At 41.2% G+C, this 5,735-nt stretch overlaps 1 long non-coding RNA gene across 1 annotated transcript; it reads right to left on the reverse strand.

The window, feature by feature from the left end:
- Window positions 1-489: 489 nt before the first annotated feature.
- LOC106110586 lies at window positions 490-5,735 on the reverse strand. Its single transcript, XR_001226108.1, has 2 exons — window positions 5,673-5,735; window positions 490-2,774 (listed from the first exon to the last, which is right to left on the reverse strand). It is a non-coding gene; the product is annotated as an uncharacterized LOC106110586 (long non-coding RNA).

A 5,735-nucleotide genomic window follows, 5' to 3' on the forward strand; every position in this document is an offset into this window, starting at 1 on the left:
AAGTAAGTAAACCATGCAAGCTTTTATTATTACCAAAAACATAGATAATTCAATTTTAGTTATAGTCATTTAGTAATATTGAGGTAGTTATTAGTTTCAGAACTTAATACCAATTATAAAATGGTTCTAGAGATAACAGTAAATTCAAAAATAATATGTTGCTGATTATATAAAAATACAGAGTGAACAGTCACAGAAATAAAAACAATATAAATGTATATTGGACCTTAACACGAGTTCACAAGAGAAGCAACAATAACAGCCCCTCCGATAGGAGCCGCACTCGACCCGCGGCGTCCCCGCAGCGTCCCCGCAGCGTCCCCGCGGCGACCAACGTCCATTTAAATACACAAGATAACAGCACGAAACAAACCCAATGAGACAGACGACGACACATACCATGCACAAGTCGAGGAACTACCAAACGCTAATTAAACCACCATCAAGGTACACCGCTATGACAGACAACAGCGTGCGGAGAGCGGGGGCGCGCGGCGCGGGGCGCAGGGCGCAGGGCCAGGGGCCAGGGGGCGCGGCGCCGGGCGGCGGTGTAGTTCAGTCTCGGGCCGCGCGGCGCCCGCACCCCCAACTTAACGCTACTTCACAACGATACAATAAAAACTAAAACTATTTCAGCATTCTAATACCAATCAAAATTATAGTAGGTACATTGATACTCTCGCTCTCACTTACAACTGGAAGGAATCAACGACGCTCCTATATGTACACCCTTCCTCTCGCAGACAATGAGGCCCGCCGTCCGCCCTGCGCCCCGCACCCCACCGACGAGGCGGGTCGAGGGGTGCACAGAGTGCGGGATGCGGGGAGCGGGGTGCAGGGCGCGGGTCTAACTCTCCGCCGCCGCCACGCCGCGCCGCTCCGCCACTTGCGACCAACAACGCCAATGTGGTCCGAATGTCCGCGCGCTCTCGTCCGAGCGACGGCGGCTCCACAGACAAACATACGACAAGCTACAATAAAACGCAAATGTCGAAGCGGCTCGGTGTGTCAAAGAAGCAAGTAGTTGTCTCAAAACCTCATTCAGGAATGGAATGTTACGCATTCGAAACAATGACATCTGCTAAGCTCCATTTCAGGTCACAACAAGAAAAACTCTTCCATTTAACGATTTTCCTCCAAATCGCTTGCTATGGAGCGTTTTAAACGAAACACAAAACATTTGCCGTCGCGCGTTTGTTACCGCACCCACCAAATTGACCAAACTGCAATGAGACTAATGAACATATCAAGGTACAGAGGTGCAAGCACAATAACTTGTAATACAAATAATGAAAAATACTACCAAGGGAACAGCGACAAAAACAACAACTTTAAACATATTGAAGACATTGAAGATACCAATGATATTCAGTCGTAACATAGAAATAATAACTGAACCACATCGGTTCAGAGTGCTGAATGAGTCATCCCAAACAATGTAGTATATCAAAATAGTCCGACGTGCTGTGCTCCGTATACGCAACATGTCAAGCACACGTCTAAGACTTTGCTTTTTATCAGTGTAACAAGTTTCACTCTCGTATCAGCACTAACTTACAAATGCTAATAAATCAATCAATGTGTAACAAGACGTATGATTTTATGAACAGATATTTCGAGATTATAAAATAAAACAAGGGTAAATATTTAGTCATATGTTCGGTCAGTGCCTGGCTTAATTCATTTTTTCAGTTTAGGGGATAATAATTTAATCACTTCAATTCAGAAATGGGGCCACAAGAAAACATTAAAACGTAAGATTGCGCAGTTTCATTACAAACTCATCGCAATTATAAACATTTAGGTTTCTCAATTTCGACAATGAACACTTAATCTTAATTCCTCCTAGATAAACATCTGAATTGGCACAATCGTGTTATGTGTACGTTTTGTACACTCGAGTGTGGTACACGAGGCGCCGTCGCGACCACAACAAACCATCAAGCTAGCTACGGATAAAGAAATACAAAAACATTGAACGACAACACGTCGACGCTTACCAGCAGACAGCAGTACAGTAGCCAGACCAGCCGCGGCATCGCCTGTCGAGGTGCATGTCGACACGTCAACAAAAACAACAACCAACAATATACTATTCACGGTAAAATTCACATACAGGCTATATCTACTATATCGTAAATAAAAATTGTGTATATGAATATTTATACAGCGAGTATACATATAATCATCAAATTATCAACATGTCATAATATTAAAAGGTTATCCGGCATAAAATATGGTAAAATACGTAAATATGGTAATATACTTTACAATGTGGTAAAATTCAATAAAATATGGTAAAATACAAGTATATCATTTTACAATTAAAATTCGCTATATTTAATATAATTTAGGTAAATAGACAACAACATGTTCAACGTCGCTGAGTTATAATCTTGGATGAGATGCGATGCGATGCGATGCGATGCGATACGATGCGATGTGATGCGATATACCGGGCCACCAATGTGTTTACTTGTGCCATAGTTTGCGACTGTATGAGGGGATAACGATGTTGACAAGTGGTGGAGACGGTGAAGACGTGTCGGCGGGTGGCGAGCGGCAAGTGGCGAATGACAAGTGGTGGGGGGCGGGGGGCGGGAGGCATGTGGCGTGTGGCAGGTGGCAGGTGGCGGGTGGCGACGGTGGCGGGTGACGGCGGCGGCTACACCGGCGGCCGTCTACTGCTGCGGCGGCGGCGGCTGCGCGGCGCGGCGGTGGCGTGTCGGGGCCATCGCCTGCGCCACCATGTCTCGAATGCGCCGCTGCGCAGACTGCAACACACAATGGACATTGTCCACGTTTTAATAACATGTTCCATTTCTCTTGTACAAAAATACACAGCAAGCATTAACAATAATAGAATATGAAAAATAACAAGGTTAAGCAGTGTATCTGGTAATATAAAGATAATATAATTGAAAATTGTTTAATAAATGTTTTATTTATAAATAAACAAAACAAAAACATTTATAAACTTAAAATTTATGAATGTTTTTGTTCGAAAATCAAGTACCATAAGTATTTAAAAATAATCACGCCACTCCGTCCAATCTCTCCAACCATGCCGACCCTCGCAAGCGAACCCGCACACGGCATCCTTCGTCTAACGTCTCGTGTGCCAGCCACCACAACACTTCACCGTATTACACATGTAGTTACAAAGTCAAACAATCAATATAGACAATAAAAAGATTACCGAAAAACAAAAACGATATACTTTATTTGCAATTATGTTGTAGAATTCATTCGCCTTGAGTTGTAATTAATAAAGGGTGCAACTCACCTATAAGGCGGCGTCAAATGTATAAAGCGAACCGTGACGGCCGATTTCACAGGGCTATGTGTCTATCACAAAGTCTGGTGGGCCCACCTTCCTCACCCCGCTTCGGGAGATAGCTACAAAAATGTAAAAAGTTATTATGCCACAGTGAGTCGCCATCCTAACAACAAGTCGCCACTCATTTCGCTCTGCGTTTGCAACATTACTGTAGTACTTATCTGCTGGCCGCCACTGCCGCACACGCCGCAAGCAAGCGCGCTCCACCTTCACAACCCCTTCACGACATTGCTTCATTTGTAACTACATGTGTACACACGTTACTATCGTTCTTCTTCTTTCCTTTCTTTTGCGCACGCGCACGCGCACGCGCACGCGCACGCGCACACGCACAAGCACACGCACACAAGTCACATGCTGTACCTCATTCATACATTCAAACGACTTCGTATACACCAGCATGCACAGACAAGTAACATTTTCGCACAGCAAAATGGCATTGCTTTGCAAGAAGTACCAAATTAAAAGTTTAAACGTAGTATAACTATTAAAAGAAAAAAGATGGAGGGAGAAGTTTATATCTTATATATATAATATAAAGTGAAAAAAGCACCCTTTTATTACTTTCCATTTCAACGAACGTGATAAACCATTTTTTTAATTTAATAGTAAAGAAACCTCATGTTAAATTATTAATTTAAATTATTAATGATTTTATTCCAAATAGAAATAAGAAAGAAAGACTGATAGTATAAGAGACAGATGAAAGGAGACTAAATGTGGCAGAAATGCAATTGTCAAGATGAATGTGTAAGGTAACAACGGATAAGATACGTAATGAGTATATTAGGGGATGTTTGAGAGTAGCCGCAGTAGTAGAGAAGGTTAGGAGTAAAAGGTTAGCATAGTATGGGCATGTTATGAGGAGGGATGAATCGCGTTACAAGTAGAACTTTAGTTATGAGTGTGGAGGTACACCGGTAGAGGTAGACGTAGAAGGGAGTACAATAAGGAGGAAGATCCCACGGGAGTAGGATAAGGAGGAAGACAGGCGGCATTCATCGACAAATTATCAGAGCCGAATTAAATTAGCCCACTAGCGCCCTCCTATGGTAATATCTCATTTACACACTTTCCGACAGAAACACCCTCAAATATGAAATATCAGACGAGATTTTGTAGTTTTGTTGAAAAAGTCCAATGTGAAAGCCTTAGTTTTAATTTAGGCAATGTGAACCTTTAACAATTTATCTTATACAAAAAAACACTCTGTATTGATTTGTTTTATTAACATTTACAAATCAACTTCACAAAAAGATAATATCGATCGATTGGGTCGATCAGGCCCCATCGGGAAACTACTAGGCATGTGTCGGAGGATTTATTTTATAGTGTTAAAGATGCGCTTAATGGCAGTGACCTAATCAAAACCTATATTTAAATTTCACGTGTTTTGACGATGGGTAGCAATGGCATGGCGATGTTTATTTACTTTTGAATTTTTTGAGCCAAAATCACTTAGTTTTTCCACGAATCAATATTAAGTAACGTATTTATGACCCCAAGGTGGGTTGGTGGTTGATTTTTTTATCTTTTTCCTGGTACAAGTGGGGGCTGCCACCTAACATAGGGGTGAAAAATTGCAGCTGCAACATTAATTGAATTTTAACCCTGACCTGATTTACATTGTTTAATATACACTAAAGATCTCTCTTACTGAACAATAACTCTTGTGAGACGTATGCAACTATTTCTAACCGATATGTTTTTAGTAGGTTTTTCACAATTAGGTTTTGGAATACTTAAAGATATTTCGTAATTTATTAAATGGGTATGTAAAAAACACTTTTTATCTGCGATGGTTTCATTAACATGAAAAATGCGTGAAAGAAATAATAAATGGCCAAAGTATTAACTGTAAAACCTCCAATAGACTTGCTCTTACTTTATAATTTTACACTATAATAATTAGTGGCCCACCGAAACTAAACTTTCGGCCTTTTTTCTGTTTCGGTCAAAACAGAAACTATTTACTATAAGACACTAACAAGAGAACTTTAGAGTCAGGTTCCAATGTGAATTTAAAAGGGTGTTACGAGATCGAAAAAACGGTTTGTGCTCTAAACTGAAATGTCTAATTTATCTCCAAATACCTCATCTAAACGATCCGTAATCGCGGAAACCCACGTGGAGATCATAAAAGAACTAGCACTATTCATATTTAATAAATATAGGATACCACGATTCAGACGACTCGGCACATTGATTAAACCAATGCATTGTTTTGGTCTTCCAATTTAACCAACGATAAACCTTTGAATGATGACATTTTACACTGCAAAGTGTAACATACGAGTGTGTGTGAGGTGTTGTGCATGGAACGTGGACTGACCTGCACGCTATAGAAGGGTCCTACAATGTGCACGGTGGTCTCGTGGTCGGGCTGCGCGCCGGC

This window comes from Papilio polytes, unplaced genomic scaffold, assembly GCF_000836215.1.
Source record: "Papilio polytes unplaced genomic scaffold, Ppol_1.0 DF824437.1, whole genome shotgun sequence".
In the NCBI taxonomy this organism is placed as follows: Eukaryota; Metazoa; Arthropoda; class Insecta; order Lepidoptera; family Papilionidae; genus Papilio; species Papilio polytes.